This window comes from Dipodomys ordii, unplaced genomic scaffold (assembly GCF_000151885.1).
Source record: "Dipodomys ordii isolate 6190 unplaced genomic scaffold, Dord_2.0 Scaffold43, whole genome shotgun sequence".
NCBI classification, from domain to species: Eukaryota; Metazoa; Chordata; class Mammalia; order Rodentia; family Heteromyidae; genus Dipodomys; species Dipodomys ordii.
In genome coordinates this window covers 8,855,486-8,878,548 of record NW_012267259.1, presented here as the reverse complement: position 1 = coordinate 8,878,548, position 23,063 = coordinate 8,855,486, and the positions used below count along the sequence as shown (strand labels likewise).

Here is a 23,063-nt window from a genome sequence, read left to right as displayed (position 1 = left end):
CTGTCTTACCTGCTCACAATGGAAAGGCAGGCACTAAGGACCGACAGTAACAGAAATGTCAAACACAGATGTCTCCGTTTAAAAAGAAAAAAGTCATTTATCATTATTATTCATGCTCTTTGATCTGGTAATGCCTCTCGAGAGCATGTATTCTAAAGAAACACTGAAGCTGGAGACGAACGGTTGCCACGAAACTATTCATCAGGCCAATATTTATGAGAGCGCATATGGAAATAATCTAAGCATTTAACAATGAGAGAAAGGATGAATAAATTACAGCTTATTCATGAAATGAAATGTTAGGTAGACACTGCAATTATTAAATAAAATAACAGGGAAATGCAGATATCACAAAAGTATCTTAAAAAGATGTTAAGCCAGGCATGAGAGTCTCATACCTATAATCCTAGCTACTCAGGAAGTGGAAATCTGAGGCTCTCAGTTCAAAGCCAGTCTCTCCAATTATTATTATTTTTTAATCTCCAAAGCCAGGTACCTGTAAGCCTACTACTCAAGAGGCTAAGATCTGAGGATTTGGGTTCCAAGCCAGCCCAAACAAGACACTTATTTCCAATTAACCACCAAAAGGCCCAAAGTAGAGCATAGCTCAAGTGATAGAGCACCATCTTTGATCAAAATTGGCTCAGAGACAGCATTCAGACCCTGAGTTCAAGCCCCAGGATCAGCACAAACATAAAAGAAAAGTTCCAATTACTAAAGGAATTATCTCTAACCAGCAAAAAGCCAAAAAGAGAGTGTGGCTCAAGGGGCAGAGCAGCAGCCTTGAGAGCAAAAGCTAAGGAAGAGTTCATGGCCCCAAGTTCAAGTCCCAGTACTGGAACATACATAAAAAAAAAAAAGATGTTAAAGCTTGTGTGTATGTGTGTGTGTGTGTGTTGCTTTCATGTATAAAAAACTGAACAGAAAAAAAATCCTATCAGATTAAACACCAAAATAGTAACAGTGAATTTACCATGCCTGAATGATAAAGGATTGGGATGAATATTCCCCCTCTTAGTCATAATCCTTTGTAATATTTCCCAAATTGAACACATACTTTAACACAAAATGAATACTAAATCTCTTCAAAGATGGCATGAGGAGTCCACACAGTTAACCTCCCCATGGATTAGTGAGGCTGTAAGGTGATTTTTAAACCAACAAAAATGAAGGTGACAAACACAGTCTATGCAGAAGCGTGTACACCCAGCCCTCACTGAGGGCGCTGTAAATTCCTTCCAGGGCAATTGCAGTGTGTAACAAGCACCACAAGATTGCTCCTAGCCTTTGACCCCATAATTCCACTTAGAAACAGGTCCCCAAGGAAATAACCCCGAGAAACAAAACAATCATGTGTGTTCAAAGGCAATCATGGCGGTGCCATTTATAATCATGAAAAAAATGGGCGCAATCTAGGTGCCCAGCCATAAAAAAAGGTGCATAAATCCTCAAACTGACAGATTTACAGGTCATAGCATCATGTGTATAAGAACTAGAACGGAAAATGCTGAGCACGGATTGCAAGTCTGTAATATACACTGAGATTAGAAGAAGGTGTGGGAATAGCAGAATTCATTTCTTAAGGGTTTTTTGTTTATTTTTTGGTGTCATTCCTAGGGCTTGAACTTAGGGCCTGAGTGCTGTCCCTATCCCTAGTGATTAAAGCTAGTGCTCTACCATTTTAGCCACAGCACCATTTCTGGTTTTTTGGTGGTTAATTGGAGATAAGAGTCTCACAGACTTTCCTGCCCCAACCGGCCATGAACCACAATCTTCAGATCTCAGCCTCCTGAGTAGCTAGGACTACAGGGTGAGCCACGGATACCCAGCTCACTTCCAAAGTTTTCCTCTACATCATCTGTGGGCTTTGAGAAAGGGGTCACAAGGGGAGGAACAAACCCCAGGTCCACTTACTTTCCATAGACAAAGATGAACAGCGGTGTTACAGCGGTGGTACCAAGTCCAACCATTGCACTGTGGGGAGAGAAAGAAAGAAAAAGAGAGTGACCACCTCCCTTGAGGTCCCCAGTCTGCCCACCTTTCTCACCTGCCTAGGCTGGGAGGAAAAGTTCCTGGGGTATGGTGTGGACTTTAGGGAAGGAGAGCTGAATTTGATTTGGAGATATTTCCCCTTCCCCATCTCATTGTTCCTTAAACCCAGCCTGGGTGGTAGGTGAGCTTGCTGCTTTACAAGGCGAGCATTCCGCTGTGTTTCCTCTCGTGTTTGTAGAAACAGAACCATCTTGGGTCTCCTAGGAGAGCCGTGGGAACCTGTCTCCATCATGTCCCAGGAATGCAGCCTGGGGGGCGGGGGGGGGGGGCTTTGGCCCCTCGCCTGGCCCCTCCTGCATCTCTAGGTGGAAAGAATGCGTCCCTGCCGGACCACAGCCTGGTTCAGACAACACTGTGGTGAAAAGGCCTCGGTTCCCACACAGGGACCCACATGTTCGAGACACGAGGGTTCACACACAGTCTGCCCTGTGAGAAATGAGGTCGTTATCTGCATCTATTCTGTTCTCCCGTGGAATTAAGTTCCTGTGGGGTCGATTCCTACTCCTTGGGCCCCAAAGGCGTTCCAGATTCACCAAGAAATGAGTCAGCTTTGTCCTCAAAGAGACGTTCTCATGATGGGGAAAGTGCCACGCCCCAAGGTCCTGGCGAGGAGTTAAGGGGAGGTTCACCTCAAAGACAAGTGGAAGCCGGGTATGGTGATGCCTGCCTGTAATTCCAGCACTTGGGAGGCAGAGGCAAGAGGATCAAGAGTTCAAGGTCAGCCAGGTCTCCATAGGAGGAAGAAGAAGAAAAGGAGGAGGAGGAGGAGGCAGAAGAGTAGGGGAAGAAGGGAGGAGGAGGAGGGGATAAAGAAGGCAACTGGATGTTCTCTTTGCAATCTCTTTCCACAACTATCACCAGCCAGCTCTGTCCGTCCCTGGGGACCTGTCACCTCCAAGCAGTGGCAGTCGGCGGTCCTGCCCAAGCCACTGGGTAGTGACCATCTTGGTAGTGTGGCTTTGTGCCATAACTAGGGATGGATCATACGCTGGAAATTCTCTTTTCAATCCACTCTTCAGACCTTCAGGAAACTGGTGACATGATTTTATCAAGGCCACTTCACTTACTTTCATTCCAAGCTCGTTAGACGAGGTCACAACCTACACAGATCCTGTCACTCTACCCCAGCTCTGCCAGGTCTGGCCTGAAACTGAACAGGCTTCACTTGGAGGTGAGCTGAGGCCTGGCAGGTGTGGCCTGAGGTGGCAGGTGTGGCTAGTCTGGGGCTGTGGGCGTGGCCTGTGTTGTGGGCGTGGCCTGTCTCTGTGGGCGTGGCCTGGTGCGGTGCAAATGCTCTCATACAGTGACAAAAGTGTCTTTCCCATGGGGTAACTCAGACTGGCACAGGTACCACAACAGAGCCACCCTACACTGGTACTGCTGCGCCATCCCAAGCACCAACCAGCTGCTCTTCTGTTTATATCTTTTTGTGTGTGCAGGTACTGGAGCTTGAACTCATAGCTTGCCACTTCCCCTTGCTTTTTCACTCAAAGCTGGAGCCGTAGTTCTACTTCTAGCTTTTTGCTGGCTTACCAGAAATACGAATCTCAGACTTTTCCTGCCCCAGCTGGCTTCAAACTGCAATCCCCAGCTCTCAGCCTCCTGTGTAGCTAGGATTACAGACATGAGCCACCAGTGCCTAGCTGCTTGTGTTGGGTTTTATTTTTCTCATTGCCGTTCATACTCTGATTCATAGTAGCTTGCAGCCAGACTGATTGGCCTGCAGAATACAGGTACTGTCAAATTAACCACACTTCCGGAACCCTTCCTATCTGCTGAGCAATCAACAGCACTTATCTTAATGGATTCTGAACCATTTTTAAGCCAGCAAAAACTAACCCTATTTAAGGGATAAAAGTATCTCCTGTTTATTTTTCATTGAAATTTCTCTCAAGAGTAAGTAGGGCGCCAGTGGCTCATGCCTATAGTCTTAGCTACTTAGGAGGTTGAGATCTGAGGATTGCATTTCAAAGCCAGTCCTTGAGACTTATCTCCAATTAATCCCCAAAAAGCTGGAAGTGGAGCTGTGGCTCAAGTGATAGAGTAAAAAAAAAAAAAATCTCAGGACAGTATGCAGGCTCTAAGTTCAAGCCCCAAGACTGGCACCAAAAACAAAACTGTTAAGCACTGAAAAAAAAGTAAATTATTGATAAGCTATAAGTACACCTTCCTTATGAGGTGGTTGAAAAAGTATCTGAGTATGACCTTAAGGATTTTTCTGGTGGCTGAATTCTGACACATCTTCAGAAATGACTTTGCCCTTAACCAGCCACTAGGAGAAGCTAAGTGTTTCTGCAGCAGCAAAACACCTCCAAGTCTTAAAGCTACAGTCTTTCTTTTTTTTTCCTTTTTGTTCCTGTAGTATGCTCGTATCAGTTGCCTGGGGCTTTGTGATTCCCTCACTATGGCAAGTGGAGTAGCCTTTATGTACAAGTTCCCCATTGATTTCAGACAACAAGAGAGTAGGCTCTAGTCTGAAAGTGACATGTGTGAAACTCTCAAAGATTGAAAGCATTTAGCATCATGGTAGTGTGAGGTACCACTTATTGGTCAGGACTCACAGTGATATGGCCTAGCCCATCCAGCAACACTGGGGCCAAGAATACGGAATGTTCCGAAGTTCCTTGGAGGATAAAAAGTCAGAAATATTTGACCAACAATGCCAATAGCTAATATGTTGGTCTTTTAAACTAATAACAAGCTGGATGCCAACTGTTCACTCCTGTTACTCTAGTTACTCTGGAGACGGAGGAGTTCTGATTATTGTGATTCCAAGCCAGCTTGGGCACAAAAATCCACCAGACTCTATCTCGATAAATCATTGAAAAGCCAGAAGTGGAGGTGTGACTCAAATGGTAGAGTGCCAGCTTGAACAACAACAACAAAAAATAAATACTAAGGGATAATACCTCGACCCTGAGTTCAAGCCTGGGTACCAGCACATTTAATAATAATTAATTAATTAAATATAAAAAAAGCATCAAAGACTTCCATTTCTAAAGGACTACATGGGTTCTCTAAGGCTTTCACTAATAAGTCATTTTAGTTTTTCACTTAATTACTTCTCACTAAATATTATTAGTTGAATGAATGATCAACCAAATGAACAGCCCTGGACGTGGCACTGTAGCTCAAGTGGTAGAGCGCTTGCCTTGAGTTGAAGAGCTGAGGGACAACGCCCAGGCCCAGAGTTCAAGGCCCACGACCGAAAAAAAAAAAAACACTATATAGAGCACTCAGAACCTCGGCGATTTAAAACATTATTGTGGGGCTGGGAAGGTGGCTCAGTGGTAGAGTGCTTGCCTTGCATGCCTGAGGCCCTGGGTTCGATTCCTCAGCACCACATAAGAAAAAAGCCGGAAGTGGCGCTATGGCTCAAGTGGTAGAGCGCTAGCCTTGAGCTGAAGAGCTGAGGGACAGTGCCCAGGCCCAGAGTTCAGGCCCCACAACCGGACCCAAAAAAAAAAAAGAACAGCCCTGTGAAGTAAAGACAAATGGTATGTTGCCTAAGATCACAGATTTCTTAACCAACATCTCCTGATGGCAAATACACTACCCAGAATGCTCAGCTAGAGAAAGCAAGGTTCCGTCTTGAGTTATAATTTGATGATCAGCAAGTGCATGGTGAGTTTCCCAGCCTTCTGACACTGACACCAGTGAAGGTGGTGGATGTTATGGGAGAAATGCATTTCCCCTTGCTAAGCAAGGATGAGGGTGCTTAGCCCGACTTGGAAGGAACCCTGGGGGGTTGGAGGATGTCTTTACTCTCTGCTGTCTAGATTTTCCTTTGAAAAGCATCAAGTTAGATTCATTATAGCAGGAACCCAATTCGTGGGGATGTCTAAATGGAAGTGCTGAGCAGGAAAATGGGCAGCCAGTGCTGATGCTGGCTTCCTCTGTATGTCAGGGAGCAATGGATCCAGGCCATTCCTTCCCTTCCCAGTGATACTAACCCCACCCTGCCAGCCGGGTTGCTAAGCAGAGCAACACTCTGGGTGTGGAGATGGACCACCAGCCTTCAAGTTCAAAAAGAGGGGGCCACCAAGAAGACTGGCAGGAAACGAGCTGGGAACAAGAGAACAAGTTGCAAGGGGCTGAGTCCAAAGTCCTAATTAGAGTGGAAAACAGAAGACCATTCAGTGCACAAGCAGGAAGCCAGCTGGAGCGCAGAAAAGGCTCCCCCACAGCCCCTCTACGAGCTGCTGTATTTATCCTCGTCTTTCCTTCCTTCCTTCCTTCCTTTTTTCTTTCTTTCTTAATTTCTTTCCTTCTCCCTTCCTTCTTTCCTTCCTTTCTTCCTTTCTTTTCTTCTTCCTTCTTTTTTCCTTCCTTTCTCTTTCTCTCTCATGCTCCTTCTTGATTGTTTCCTTTTTTGTTGTTTTTGGAATTTCACTATGTGGTCCAGGCTGGCCTCAACCTCTCAATCCTCCTGCCTCACCCTCGAGTGCTGGGATTACAGGAATAAGCTCACATACCCAGCAGCTCTTCTTATGGATAACCAAAAGTTATGATAACAAAAACTCAGAGGTGTCAGCGTGTATGTGGCTGTCAGTAACCGGGTTGTCTATGGGAAACCAGCTGCGGGCTGGGGATCTTCAGGCTTAGGACCAGAAATGACATGGAATATCAGTATCTATAATAATGAGATATTTAGGGGGTGACCCCAAGTGTAAACAAGAAATTCATTTGTGTTTCATAATTTTCTGATACACATAGCTCAAAGGAAATTTTGCACAATACTTAGTTCACTTGCTTTTTACAGTGGGAAGGGGAAGTACTAGGATTTGAATTCAGGGTCTCACTCTTGCTAAAGAGATGTTATACCACTTGAGCCATGTCCCCAGGCCTTTTTGCGCTAGTCATTTTTCAGGTAGGGTCTTCAGGTGTGGGGCTGATCTTAGACCATGATCCTCCTACTTTACCTACGAAACAGCTGGGATCACAGGCATAGGCCGCCTTACCCAACTTATTGATTGAGTTGGAGCCTCGTTAACATCTAGCCTGGCTGGCCTCACTCCTAATCTCTGCCTCCTGAGTAGCTGAGACTATAGACTCAAACTACAATGCCTGGATTGTAAGTCAGTACACCTGAATTTTACCTGCAACCTGTCCCATGAGGCTATATGTAGCGCTTCCTACGTGTGACATCTTACTGATGCTCAAAAGGCGCTCCAGATTTTGGGGGATATCTTTAGCCTTTCAGACTCTTAGGTTCTAATTTGAACCTTCCTATCTGGGAAGGTAGGTAAATCACTTCCTCTCTGAGCATCAAATACCTTATCTGTGAAAACTGGGATACCACTGTTCTATTGTTCAAAAGAAAATTTTACCTAAGAGAACATGGACACCGGTGAGAGAGAGAACAGCGCTGGTGGCTCACGCCTGTCATCCTAGCTGAACAAGAGGCTGAGATCTGAGGATCACGGTTCAAAGCCAGCCTGGGCAGGAAAGTCCATGAGGCTCTTATCTCCAATAAACCACCAGAAAACTGGAAGTAGTGCTGTGGCTCAAGGAAAGGTAGTCACAGAGACTGACAGAGAAACAGAAACAGATAAGGAGAGAGACAGGAAATGACAAAATGACGTTGTCTCTAGATCAGCATCAGGACTGGTGTGGCTTTCCCCTTTTCCCTCCCGCTCCTCCCCCCTCTGTCATCCTTAGCCCCTCCCCCCCAGCTCCTCAGGGCTTCTCTGACCTCAGAGGTCATCAGGATCGCCCACAGGGCTTATGGCAGCCTTTCTTATTCTCATCTGAAATGCACAGCAAAGGTCCTCTAACTGGCTTCCTTTCTCCATCCCTGCCCAATGACTTCCCAACCCCAAACTCCAAAACTCTTCAGTGTGGCCATGGGGCCTCTGTGGTCTCCCCTGCCCGGCTTCATCTCCCCCTCCCCACTCCTCCTCCCCCCTGTTATGAAGCTCCAGGAGAGGTCATTATTTGCTTTATACATGGAGGTAAGCTCAGGGCATAGGACAATGTCTGCCACACAGGTAATCAATACTTAATGGTTGGGTGACTGAACACACCTTCTATTGTCACCATCTCTCTATGAAGAAAAGGGAGATGGAGCAGTACAGTAGCTAAGAGCATGCGTGCTGGGCTACAATGTCTGGGTTTAGATTCTGGATCTCAAAGTCTCAACTTGTCTATCTTTCAGTGGGGACTGTACAGTGTTTCTAGACAATGGACTATTACTGTGCTGTAAAAAAGAATGAGTCATTGATATACGCGACTGTGGGGCACACAGGCAGCAAAGATGGCCCTGAGAGGAAGTTGAGTGGGCAGAGCCCAATTTGTATACTTTCAGTGCATAAACAGATCCTGGAAGCTTAGGTGCATGATAGGGTGTGACCTTTACAGTGATTGGTTGGTTCCATTTCCTCCCCTTCCACCCAGTCCTTTGCTTTAAAAAGGGCTTGCTGTGTGGTAATAAATGAGTTCCTGCTTGACTTGACCCCCACTGCATCTGATTTTCTCCTGGGCTAAGGGAGGCTGGGGAACGCATGAGCGGCTGCACTTACCTTTCCTCGGGTCTGTCTTTCGTGGCAAGGACGAAGACCCTACAGTGAAGATGAATCTCAAAAACACCAGGCTAAGAAGCCAGGCCCAAAGGACTACCTTCTAGCCATGAGTGTGAATCTCCAGATTCTAGGACAGGAAAATCCACAGTAGAAGAAAGCAGATTGTGGTTTTTGGGATCTGGAGAGATCAGACACCAGGGCTCACTGCCCAATGGGCATGAGGTTTCCTTTTGGGGTAAAGAAAATGTTTGATTTTGACAAGAAAAGGCACACCACATTGTAAATGCACTAAGTGCCACCAGACTTCACACTTTGGCTAGTTTTATGCCATGTAAATTTCACTTCAGTTTCTTTAAAAAAAAAATGGGGAATTTTAACACCATCCCCACTCCACAGGGGTACCATGAGGCTTAAATGAGCTAATATTTAAAACCATGCCTAAGGCTGGGAAGGTGGCTCAGTGGCAGAGTGCTTGACTTGCATGCATGAGGCCCTGGGTTCAATTTCTCAGCACAACATAAGCAGAAAAAGCCAGAAGTGACACCGTGGCTCAAGTGGTAGATTGCTAGCGTTGAGCTGAAGAGCTGAGGGACAGCGCTCAGGTCCAGAGTTCAGTCCCCACAACCGACCTAAATAAATAAATAAATATAAAACCATGCCTACCACTTACCGAACAACTGAGAAATTTTAACTCTTAATAGTTGGAATAAACTATCTTACAAAATATCACACCAATTTCTTAATTTTTCACATGTCATTGTAGTGAGAATCTGGAACCCGTCTCTGAGAAATGGAAATAAGCGACAGTGATCAATAGAAACCATTTTTAATCAAAGGCCCATGTCTTAGAGTCATCATCATTCAGTAATCTGAAGATCCCAACCATGTGTGGCTTAATAGTGTATAGAAACAGAAACAAAGGCCCAGGCACATATGTGTGAATGATGGAGGTTTCCTCACTAACGTGAGAAGGACAACCTGTGACACGCACACCTTCCAGAGCATACACCTGATCAGGAAGAATGTATCCGCACCACGATAGAACGAGCCACCCTGAGAACACAGGTACGGTGGGTTTCCAGGCACTCTGGCTTTCCACTCAAGCACATTATCTGTAACAAATATTCAAAAGCAAAGGTCTTTTAAGAGTGCTCTTCCTGACAAGGGGCCATTTGGATAATTAAAACATTTTCAGGGCAAACGAAGTTATCAATACAGGCAGATGGAAGCCGACAACGAGCATATATGAAGCACAGGCATCGTGTATCAAATGATTTCATGGTCCTTGGACAACCCACAGGCCAGATCTGCCCCAGCCCTGCATGGCAGAAAATCATGTGATTCCCCACCCCCCCTCAGAAAAAGCCAGAGGAACCTGTCAACTTTGAGAGATTGAAGAGACAGTGTCATTCGCCTTGAGAGGATTGAGAGTTGGCAGAAAGGTGGTGATGGAGGCCGTTAACTGTCACTCGGGCCATGAACACTATGCTTTCATGACAGCTGTGGCCCTGCTGGATATCACCCCGGTTAGGACCAGGTATGTGTCCCCCAGGAAGCTCCTTGAAGCTGCTCTGTGCTGTCCCCCTCATTCTGACTCCTCTCTGTCCCCACTGAGAGAAGACTGGAGTACTTGGTATGGCAATGCTGGGATTGAACCAGGGACTCACATTTGCTCAGCAGACACTCTACCACTGAGCCACCCCTCCAGCCCAGCACTGAGGGTGACAGGAGGTTGAGTTACCCTGCGCTTTGCTAGGGCAGCTTGTTTACTGATGCGTGCCTATTGTGCAGGAAGGTAAGGACCAGTATTTCCTGGCTCCATCCATGGGACACAGAGAACCCAGCTCCAGCCAATCAACAGACAATAACCAGGAACCCCAGGAGAATTTGGAAGAACCCATGGACACAGGCCTGGCAAACGTAGTGTGGAAGGTCACAGCTATGTCTCTAGATCAGAAGAAAGGCTGTCCGAGTGCCAGCTCACACCTATAACGCTAGCTAATGAGTGTGAGAAGCGCAGCTCAACGCTAGCCTGGGAAGAAAAGCCTGAGACTCTTATCTCCGATTAATCACCAAAAAGTCAGAAGTGGAGCTGTGGCTCAAGTGGCTGAGTACCAACATGGAATGAAAAAGCTAGAGGACAGTACCCATGCCTTGAGTGCAAACACTAGTACTGGCACAAAGAAAAAGAGGAGGAGGAGGAGAGGGAAGAAGAAAAGGAGGAAGAGGGAGAGAAGGAAGAGGAGGGGAGAGGGAAAGAAGGAAAAGGAGGCGAATGGAAGGGATAGAGGAAGGGGGAGGAGGAACGGGGAGAAAGAAGAGGGAGTAAGGAAGTGGGAGAAGGGGGGAGGGAAGAGAAAGGGGAGGAAGGAAGGAGGAGAGAGAGGAAGAGGCCTGATCCTGGGAACGTTGCCAACCATCTATCCTACAGCCTGGCATCACCCACGCATGAGCTTAAACTCCCCTCCGCTTCTAGCTGGTGCCAGCTCGTACCCAAGGGCCCCCAGGCAGTCATCTGGCTGGTATGTCCGGAGACATCCAGAAGAGAGAGAGGACTCGGATGCCGTGCAGGGCGGGGCAGGGGCCTCCCCGCATCTTTGTGGTCCAGATGGCTAGTGCATGCTTCTGCCAAGAAAAGCACGGCCGAACATAATCAGTGGCTCCGAGCAACCCTGGGCAAGAAGGAAGCTGTTACCCTCCACCCCGGAGGCTGAAGCTGTCCACACTGCTCCCTGGACCAGAGCCTAGACCCCCACAGAGACCTGGGCCACCGTGCCCTGACCACGCTCTGCTTTCCAGTGCTGCCAGGCTGGGGGAAGGAGAAATCAGGGAGAAATCGCCTGATCCACACAGCCGCCATTTCCCTTCAAACGCCAGTCCCAGGCTCTCCCAAGGGTGCCTTTGGCCCAATAAGCTCCCTTCGCATAGCTAGCATGCTCCTTCCCCTTCCCATAGCTTAGCAAGCTCCTTTCCTAGGCCCATTTAGTAAGGACAGTAAATAATCAGCCTCCAACCCCTTTTACCTTGGGATGGCACTTCTCTGGGGCAGCCACCACCATATAAGTCAGCAAGAGCCCCTTAGGGTGACCTTCAGGTCTGGGCAGCTGCAGGACCCCTTATCTACTATTTGGCCAGCAGCCATCAATCCTAGTCTGCCATAATGAAGCCCTGGCCCACATTCCACACCAGGGTCTCCGCCTCCTAGTCCCTCCTAGGCTCAGTAGTTATATAGGTCACCCCAGACAATAGCCAGCACTTCTTCTCTTGTGAGAAGGGGTCTTGCTGGTCCCTTTACTGGCAATAAACCTTTGTTTATTGTACCTGGATGTCTGTGCGGTTTTCTGGCAAAGTCTAATAAACTCTAACAGTGCCTCTTGCCACAATACCCCAACAACAGGAGTGAATCACTCTTGCTCTGGTCCTTTTTTTTTTTTTTTGGTTGTGGGGCCTGAACTCTGGGCCTGGGCACTGTCCCTCAGCTCTTCAGCTCAAGGCTAGTGCTCTACCACTTGGGCCATAGTGCCACTTCCAGCTTTTTCTGTTTATGGGATGCTGAGGAATCGAACCCAGGGCCTCATGCATGGGAGGCAAGCACTCTACCACCGAGCCATCTTCCCAGCCCCTTGATTTGATTTTTTAAATCTATCCTGAGAGCTAATCAATGGCTACAATTGTAGAACAGGACTCTGCCAGCTCCTGGAGGCTCCTACTTTCTGCTGGACAGAAATCAGTGCCTCAAACACTGTGAACACTATGGTGTTCTTTCAGAATAAAAATGTATTCACAAACAAGATCTAGCTGATAGCCAAGCTCTGGAAAACCAAAGTCAATTTTTTTGTAATTTTATTTTTGCCATTTCTGGGGCTTGAACTCAGGTCCTTGAGCTTTTTTTTTTTTTTTCCTCAAGCCTCACTCTCTATCACTTGAGTCACAGCTCCACTTCTGGGTTTTTGTCAATTAATTGGAGCTAAGTATCTGATAGACTTTCCTGCCCAAGCTAGCTTTGAGCCACAATCGTTAGATCTCAGCCTGCTGAGTAGCTAAGATTATAGGCATGAGCCACCAGTGCTCAGCTTTGTACCCTTATTTGTATGCATGTGAAAGTTGAGGTTCATTGAGGCCAAAAAAATGTGACCAAGGTCAGTATTTACAACTAAAGCCAGTCAGAATGGGGATCTTGAAATCCATGCTGTGTCCACCAGGCCAATCTGGACCTATCCACAGGGCAGCCAAGGGCATAGTGAGGTTTGTGGGTGCATTCAGTGGGAAGTCACTGGGCGTGTCTGAGATGTGGACTAGGCCACCAGAACCATTCTGGCTATCTAAATGCACTGCAACAGAACCAGGACAGTGGGTTTGTCCTCTGCACCTCCTGGAAGGCAGCAGGGACTGCCCCTTCCCGGAAGCCTAACACCAGCACTTCCCACCATAGGCAGTTCAAGGGCAGGCAGAACTGCTGCCTACGTTGAAAAGGAGCTGGTGCCAGGGACCACCAAGCATTCTCAGCTCTCCTGTAGAGCATCTCCAACTTCACACAAATGTGTTAGATTGTTTTTCTTACTGTTATAACTGTTACTGATATTTTTGTTTCAAATGCAAATGAGATCTGAAAAAAAAAAACAACTAATTGCAGTGTCTTCTACACTGGGCATCTTCCCTGAAGTCATTTTGTCACATATTCATATTTTTCTGGGCCATTCACTGTAATTTCTGTGCTTTCTTTATTCATCTTTATCCTTCTCTTTGGAGTAAGAAAATATAATTCTAGGGATGTAAAAGGAATCTACCAGAACTCATGCCACAAGTTCTAAAAGTATTTGTAGGACTAGGAAATTCTTGTGTGAGGTAGATGATTAATTGATAGGTAGATGGATGATAGATTGATGATGATGATGATGATGATGATGATGATGATGATGAAGATAGACTGATGATAGATGATCATTTACAGATTGATGATCATAGATAATAAATAACTGGTGATCACGAAAGATAGATGATAGATAAGGACAGAATCTGTATCTCTCTGTTGGAGATAGATATCTAAATCTATCATTTATCTCTTGTCTTTCCCCTTCCACACAGGCAAGTGGAAATGAAGGTAATAGTCTTGATGTTCCAGTAAAACATGCTTTGTGACTCACTGAAATTCATCCTCTCATCATAGACGTAACTGTGCTGGATGACCTATTTCTGAGTTATCAGCTATTAATTATTGGTTTTGCACACTCACTCCCTGGCTTCAGGTTATATGTAATCATTTACCTTAGTGACACAGAGGTGTCTATGGAGCATGAGTGCTTCCGTAGCTTGGAAAATGGATGCTGGGATCCTAGAAGTGTTCCTGACTTACTCTTTAATTAGCATAACACACTGGCTCATTGTGCCCCAGAAATAAAGCAGCATTTTCAGTGCCCTTCCCTTGCCTTAACACATTGGTGCTCCACAAAGTCTGAATTGTAAGAGCAGAGCACCAAACACCACACTGACATTTGAAGCTCCCGGGCCTGCACTAGTCTCCAGCACTGGAGGAATCATTTTCTAACCGCACACTCATTTAAGTCACCTCTCTTGGGTGGTCCGAGGTCCAGGAAAATGCCTACCTTTTCCTCTGCTCCAGGCTGCTGAGCAGAGAAGATGGGTCTAGCAATTCATTCCATTGGATCCTGCTCCTAGGCCTGTTGGGTTCCACCTCTCTCAAAGACAAATGCCCATATCTGGCAGAAGGGACCTCATGTATTGGCCATTTCCTGAGGGCTGAGCCCCACTCCCTGGCAGCCATATACACAGTTCAGGCCAGAGGGAGGGAAAGGCCCAGCAAGGTGATGAACCTGCGGGAAGAAGACCCACAGCCTGGCCCACCTTCTCTCATACATCACCGAATCGACGTTCAGAGAAAACAGCCCCATGAAATGCCAATTCACAAAAGTCTTTACATAAGTAAATACTTCACAAGTTAGCATTAGGGGGAATAACATTCTAAGAATCAAAATCATTTTAAAAAAATTAGAGCAGAAAAGAATGATGAATTGCACTGAACTTATTATCAATATGAAAATTACCATAAACAAACCAAAAGAAACCAAAACACGGTACAAGATATTTGTAATAGTGTGACTATGCATAATCTCCTTTGTAATGATAATAAACTTGTAAAATCAGTAAAAAAAAAAAAAAAAAAAACCAACTAACACACACAGAAAAGGAAGATACAGAAAGAGTAATTTGCATGAGAAAAAAATTAAAAGAGGCAAATAAATGCAGGGGAAAAAGCCACCTTCTCCCCAACTTTGTGTGGGGGGTGGGTTGGGGGTGGGTGTATACGCTTGTGTACACGCACGTCTGCTCCAGTGCTGGGGCTTGAACTCAGGGCCTGGGCTCTGTCCCTTTGATTTTTAACTCAAGTCTGGTTCTCTATCTCTTGAACCCACTGTTCCACTTTTGAGGTGTATTTTTTTAATTTATTTATTTATTTATTTTTTTGCTGGTTAGTTGTAGGTAAGAGTCTCACATAGCTTTTCTGCCTGATCTGACTTTTGAACCACGATCCTCAGATCTCAGCCTCCTGAGCAGCTAGGATTATAAACATGAGCCAGTGGCAACTGGCTGTCACCAGGTTATTTTCAGATGGAATTTAAACCAACCTATTTACTCAGCATGCTGATGCTAGTGTCGGTAAATGTGGCTCTCTGGGTGCTGGAGAAAGGATGGATGAGGCAGATGTGAGTGTTCCCACTGGGGTGATATAAATGAATATACAAACAACATCAAATTACTCAATTACTGTGCCTAGCAATTCTGTCTGATTTGTCCTAAGAAACAATCCAAATGCATCTAAGTGATAGGGAACATAATTGTTGTAGTATGTGTGGAGAGGCAATGCTACCAGTCAAAGAAGTTAACCTTCACTTGGTGCAATTATCTGGGGACATTCTTCATCTCCTAGCAGTCCTGACACTGAGTTGAGTTTGGGTGTGATTCAGCTTCTCTTTTTCACGTGGTCTCTGGGCAATGGTGGCTCCTGACTATAATCCTAGCTACTCAGAAGGCTGAGATCTGTGGGTCATTGTTCAAAACCAGCCTGCATAGAAAAGTATGTGATTTATCTCCAATTATACACCATAAAGCCAGAAGTGGAGCTGTGGCTCAAGGGATAGAGCATCAGCCTTGAGCATAAAAAGCATCCAGGCCCCGAGTTCAAGCCCCAGTATCAGCCTACACACTGAAAACAAAGGAAGAAAAAAGCCAATGATTGATGATGTCCTAGTGACTCTGTCCTCTTGGACACAGATGGGGTGGTTTGTGAACTCCATTACTGACATCTGTGTAGGCTGGGTATAGGCTGGGAAGTGCAAGGTCAAGGCACCAGCTAATGAGGGTCTTGTGAAGGGTCTTTTTGGTACCTAGCGCTTTCTAGCTGATTTCACATAGAAGGTAGGGGCAGGGAGCGCTCCAATGTCCTTTTTATGAAACACTAAAAGGGCCCCAGTTCAAGACCTAATCACTTGCAAAGAACTCTTCTAGTAACATCATACTGGCGGGTTAGGTTTCAACATATAAATTTGAGGAGACTAACTTTCAGATCACAACACCCTGAAAACAGGCAATGCCGGCCAGAAGTCATCCAGTGATGGAAACTAAATGGGAAATGCAGTTGGCAAGGGGAAGTTGACGGACAGTACTGACAGACAACATTGCATCCGGGTACTGCAGATGCCCATACTCACAGACACATGGCAGCCAGCACAGCCAGGGGGAACATTCCGGAAGCACATGTGGCTGTACTCTCAACAGATGAGGGGGAGGAATTCATAATAAAGAGGGAGAGGGAAGGGGCACGAGAAGGAAGTGTTTCTGAATCTTAAAATATCTATCAAGGGAGAACAAAAGCGATTGATTAGTATTGTAGTGGGTGATAAGGCTTTCTTACCTATAACTTCAAACAAACCCAGGACGTGCAAAGGAAAGCGGGTGCTTCGTACACAGACAGCTCTCCAGGGTGCAGAGAGCCTCAGACTGGCAACATGTTTAAAAATATTGCATTTCTAGAGAATATTTACAGATCTTCCTATATCGCCTACTCAGTACAATATCACAACTATTCACAGATGCTTTGCTGAGAATTATATTATACTAAGGTATCCATGGCACATGCCTATAATCCTAGCTACTCAGGAGACAGAGATCTAAGAATTAAGGTTCAAAGCCAGGCAGAAAAGTTCTTAACATCAATGATGCAACAAAAAGGCAGAAGTGGTAGAGCACCAGCCCTGAGCAGACAAAGCTAAGGGTCAGTGCGCAGGCCCTGAGTTTAAGCCCTAGTAGTAGCATAAAACAAAAGGGGAGACAGGTGTGCTCTCCCCAAAGTTACTGGAACATGAGGATGTACTTAGGTATCCTAGGGTTTCATGGTCTGTTGTACTGGTTAGTCCAACCCACCCTGAACACCCACAAATGAATCTATCTGCTTTATAGATATAGGGAAAGGAAAGCACAAAGATGGTGAAATTCACAGCATGACTACAAGACCACAGGCTCTGGAGCACTCAGTCTGCCTGTCTCTCCCACCTTTCCCACCATGCAACACAGGGGATAGCAACCTAAAAGCACACTGCTGCTGGTTCAGATCTCTTGGTGGGCAGGTCCCCATGAGAGAGAGAGAGACAAAGAGACAGAGAGAGACAGAGAGAGAGAGGGAGGGACAGAGAGAGAGAAAAAAAGACACAATGGAAAATGGAATAAGACAGTGGAGGGCAGCCTCTGGGAAGAGGCCCTCTGAAACTGTAGCTCAGAAGCATCAGCTTGGAATATGGCTGATGAGTTCTGGGAGGAATCACCTGTAGAGATCTTACCACTGAGACAGTGGCAGTGTCTCTAATGTCAGCAAGCCTCAGAAGGAGCCAGAGGGCTAGAGGAGAGCTTGCTCTCTGCCTCCCCCTCCCACAGTTAGGACCAGAGCCAACCTAGGTCTCTATAATCCTGCAAATCTGCAGGTTACATTGCACACTGAGGCCAAGAACTAGATACTTCTCAAGTCTCATCAAAGAGTGGGGACAAAACAGTTTCATATAGCAGCGATGCCAATAATGCATAACAACAAATGCTTCCATTTATTAAGTGTCTACTAGATACAAGGCCAGCCTCCTGAATTATTTCTAATCTTTCTACAACTCTTCAAGTAACTATTGTATTGCGGATGAGAAAACTCAGTCTCAAATAAGTTCATGAAGTTCAGCATACTTGTTAAGAATACAGATTCTTCATCTCTGGACCCTAGGCCCACCCCTTCCTTTTATGACCTTGGGAAAATGACTTATAGTAATTTCCTTAAGCTTAAAATAACTCAAAATAACTTAACATAATAATAATAAACTTAAAATAACTCAGTGTTGTCTCCCACCCCCCAAAAAAACACCCTGAGCAAAACAGAGATGACAGGCGTATCTACTTCATAGAAGTGTTGCAAGAACTAAATAGTGCAGTAAGTTAAAACATGTAAAACAACACCTGGCAAACAGTAAGAGCTTCATAAGTGCTGGCCATTCTTCACTCTGCCTCCTCTCACCACACTATATGCATGGCTCAGACTAGATCTGGGTTGGAGGTAGTTTTGCTGTATGACTCTAGGCTTGTCACTTCACCTCTTTGGGTCTTCTATCCTTATTTGTATAATAAGGAAGGGTAGGCTGGACACTGTATTCAAATGTTCCTACCACCTCCAGCACCCATGAATCTGTGGCCTGGGGGCTTCTGAAGCTCCCCACTCCCAGAGAAAGCACAGCCAGGCAGCACACAGCCCTTCACCTTGGAGGTTTAACTTCTGCTTTGGAAGGAAGCAAGTGTGGAATGGTTTTAGGGGTCTTATTGGGATCTTTGTGCTCCTTTGCTGCTTGCTTTGTCTTGGTTAATAAAGCACTCCGGAGACTCCAGACCTTGTTCTTGTCCTAAAGCCTGCCAACCCCTGTTAACTAAGCAGGTCTCCCTCTGGGCCTGCAATAATGCCCTCCCATGTAGCTTGGTATGACAGGTGTATGCTACTGAGCCCAGCAATGGGTAGAGAAAAGGCCTCCTAAACTTTCTGCCTGTCTAGCCTCAAACTTCAATCCTCTCATACAGCTAGGATTACAGACAAGAGACCATGCCTGTTTTCTTGTCTCTTTTTAATTATGTGGCAGGCACTGGAGGCCAGGGAAACCCCAAACCAAGATGTAAAAGCTTTGTAGTTTATCTACACTGTCACAAAAAGTTTTTTTTAATTTTATTTAACTTCCTGCTTACATGCATCAAAAAGGGAACTGATAACAGGATGAAGAATGAAGTGAAAATCAATATGCCTAGGACTCCAGATGAGATTCTCCTCCCCTTCCATTGTTTGAAAAGTGTCCCTTTTGATACTGTGGCTGCTCACTGCCCAAAAGGAGCAGGCTGAGCTCAACTTGGAAGTGTGCCCGGCTATTCTCCATGGCAGACTTCCTGTGTGTAAACTGAAGCTGCCTCCCTGAAGCCCCCACCTTCTGATGGCAGGGTGGCACCCCTCTCTCCAGACTTGTCCTGGGCTCATGGCTACACACCAAATTTTCTAGCTCCTCCCAGCAATGTACCCACAGCCACTGTGTAATTTGGCAGTAATCTGGAAACCTCCAGATTGTGTCTGTCCCCACCCAAACCAGAACAGTGTTAGAAACTTTTTGAGAAGGGTGTGTGTATTTGCATGTGTGTGTGGATTTGCATGTGGGTGTGCTTGTGTGCATGTGTATGAGTGTATCTGAATGTGTGTGCACATTTGTGCATGCATATATGTGTGTCCCAGTATATATAGATGAATATGTGCACAAGTATGCCTGTATGGTGTATGTATGTGTGCTTGTGTGCATTTTTTTTCTTTTGCCAGTCCTGGGGCTTGAACTCAGGGCCTGGGCACTGTCCCTGAGCTTCTGTTGCTCAAGACCAGCACTCTACCACTGGAGTCACAGTGCCACTTCTGGCTTTTTCTGTTTATGTGGCACTGAGGAATTCAAACCTAGGACTTCATGCATGCTAGGCAAGCACTCTACCACTAAGCCACAGTCCCAGTCGTTGTATGTGTATGAGTGTCTATGAATGTGCACATATGTGTGTGTCCGTGAGCACATGTGCATATATGAATGTATATGTGCATGTGTGTATGTGAGAGAGTATTATGCACATGTATTAGAAAGCTTCACCTTGTCAACACTTTGAGCTCTGGCCTCCAAACACTCAGCTCTGGTCCTGCACATCAGCAAGGCCTGGGGCCTCTGAGGACCTGTGCCTCAGTTCCCGGCCTTCCCCACTCTCTTCCCACTTCCACTCCTACAGCACTCACAGGCCTGAGCACAATCTCAGCTCTACCCGGCCAGGTCCTCAAACATGGCTCAGGCGAGCACAGTGCAGAGATCCTGGAGTTCTAGATGCTCGGAATGTGGACCAGAAGAGGAGGGACTGTGTCCCGTTGGTGCTACAGACATGAACCCCGGGGGAGGATGGCCAGAGGAGAGCGTAAAGACTAAGACCTGGATCTCCTTGCCTCTCTCTGAAAGCAGTGCTGGGGAAATCACCCCTCCTTCCTCCTGATCATCCACCTAGCCTCAGCTGACCACAAGAATCCACAGCTAGGCATGGTGACACATGCCTATAATCTCAACACTTCAGAGGCTAGAGCAGGAGAATCATGGATTCAAGGTTACCCTGCACTATAGAAAGAAAAAGAAAAGAAAAGACATCCTCGGAAAAGAATGGAACGAATAGTGTTGACCTAAGCTCCAAGTTTCCAAAAGCAACTCAAGAGGGAGACTCCATCCTCCACAGACACCACCATCGTCCACTAAGGAAGCCCAGGGGCTGACAGCCGGTCCTCGGCCCCTGGGGACAGCATGTCTGTGGACCAGCCCCACACCAGACTCTACATTCCACCACAGCCAATAAAACCCACAGGCACACTCAGTCAGCCTCCAGTGCAGTCCCAGGCCCAGGGCTACGCAGGGGACTAGGAAGCCTTTGTTGGAAACCACCACCCTCTCCTTCCACCTCTTCCCTCACACAAGGCTTCCCACATCCTCTTGAAAGTCTCCCTTGCCCCCCTACCCCATGCTTACAGTTCCCCTCCCCCACATTCCCTATAGTCCCTAAGATTCTGTGCTCTCTGCTAGTGCTCATTGTGAGACCAGACATTCATGTCCTGATTGTGTATTGTGGGCTCAATAGGAAATGTCTCTCCCAGGCTCATGTGTCAAATGCTTGGTCCCAGGCTGGCAGTGCTATGTTGGGAGGTTCTGGAAACTTAGGAGGTGTGGCCTACCTGGAGGAAGTAGGGTCATGACTTGGGAAGTTATACCTACTCCTGGATCCTGCTGCACCCTCTCAGTTTCCTGTCTACCATGAGATGAACAGCCTCCGCTTCCACATATTCTACCGCCATGATGTTCTGCCCAACCAACCCAACTATGGACTGACCCCTTGGAAACCATAGGCCAGAGGAAATCCCTTAAGCATTTTATCATAGTGACACAGAAATATCGAATGTGTCAGAGCTCCTACCAATTCCTGACATACTTTATTTCCAGCACTGTAGATCTCCTGGGGTGGGATAGGTAATGTTCCCTGGTTTGGGCTCCCAACACACAAGCAGAATGTCTCAGACAAAAGCCAGATATAAAACTGCTCAATAAATGCTTCCCAAGTTAAACAGAACAGAAAATTACATTCTGTGAAATGTTCTGGGATTCCTTCTGAATTTGGAAAAGTCAGAAAGGCCCTTCCGTGGGTAATTCAGGATTTGCTGTTAAAATAACTCCAGTTTGTCCATGGGCACTGCGGAATCTTTGAGAAAGACCTGAGGGGAAACTCATCCTGTGCAGGGCCAGCTCTGTTGTTCACTACGAGGCTAGGAAATTGTGGTTATTAGAGGAGAAGCAATGAAGTCAGCCTTAATAGAGTGTAGGAAAAGGGGCAGTTTAAAGCTGACTTTAAACAAGCATTAAACATTGTTTCTAAGCAGCTCTTAACTCAGTGCTTTTGGCCACAGGACACTGTAATCATCATAAAATGTTATACAATTTCTCATAGGACAGAGTGAGCCACAGTTCCTGAGAATAGACTGTATCCTTGTATCCCTTCAGCTTTGGCTGTGGGACAAATTTGTGACTTAGGGGCTGACAGAAACCCCTTAATTTTTAGCTCCTGTGCAATATGGTGACCAGCAGAGTAATGAGCTTACCACTTGAACTTCAGTTTCCAGTTCAGGGCCCTGGATTAAGTAGCTATACATGCCATCTTCCCAATTCTCTCCTGTGTCTAAGAAAATTCAGACCAGAGATCCAGACCAGGTAGGTTGATGTTAGGTAGTGGGTGTCCGGGGTTGTATTGTGTCCCCGCTCCCAAAGGTTCAACTCCTAATTCCTAGTACATGTGAATATGGACTTATGAATAAATAGGGTCTTTGTAAATATAATCAAGCAAATACAACATCATGTGAGTTTAGATGGGCCCTAAGTCCTATGTGAATGGTTTGGGGTTTTTTGTTTTTGTTTTTGTACCAGTCCTGGGGCTTGAACTGAGGGCCTAGGTGCTGTATCTGAGCCTTTAGTTCAAGGCTAGTGCTATATCACTTGAGCCACAGCTCCACTTTCAGCTTTTTATTGGTCAACTGAAGACAAGTCTCGCAGAATTTCCCACTCAGGGTGGCTTCATTCTATGATCACTAATCTCAGCTAGTATTACCAAAATGTATGAAACTGAATTTTTAAGGAAACAGCCTAGACCCAGTTTGCATAATTATCACATCCAGGGTTGATCTAGATTCTCCACAATAGAGTATTCCTTTTTTTTTTTTTAAATGTCAGTTGTGGGGCTTGAACTCTGGGCCTGGGCGCTGTCCCTGAGCTCTTCAGCTCAAGGCGAGCGCTCTACTGCTTGAGACTCAGCACCACTTCCTTTTTGTTACTCTTAGGAGCTCATTTGTCTCACGTGTGAGGCTTTGCGTCTATTCCCAATGCAGGAGAAAAGAATCGTCATGGAAAAAGATGTCAAATTTTAGTTTTTGGTGGATAAGGCATAAATATCCTAGCCACAAGTATTTAGTAGTTCTAGAATCAGCATGTCAAGTCAGTAGATGACTCTCTAAGTCTAATGGATAGTCTTTCTGATGTAAGAGATTTACCAATTACTCTCGTGGGTTTTTTGGTTTTGTTTTTGGCTAATACTTAGCTTTACCAGCCATCGTTGACATAGAATAAAATAGAATACCTGAAGCAGTGGTTGTTGATAAACTGATACTTTTGAGAGAGTCCAGGAGATCGGGAGGGAGCAGAGGGCGGGGAGACAGTGGTTAGGATGAGCAGAGCTGACCAGGGCAGGCATTGGTGGAGTTTAGTGTCGGGGGCAGGCACTTCTGCACAGACCAGGGCAGGCATTGGTGGAGTTTAGTGTCGGGGGCGGGCACTTCTGCACAGGGCAGGCATTGGTGGAGTTTAG

The 23,063-nt window shown here is 46.0% G+C and overlaps 1 pseudogene; it reads right to left on the bottom strand.

Annotated features, from left to right (window-relative positions):
* LOC105987593 overlaps positions 1 to 23,063 on the bottom strand; it is a 55,682-nt pseudogene that overhangs the window by 6,124 nt on the left and 26,495 nt on the right.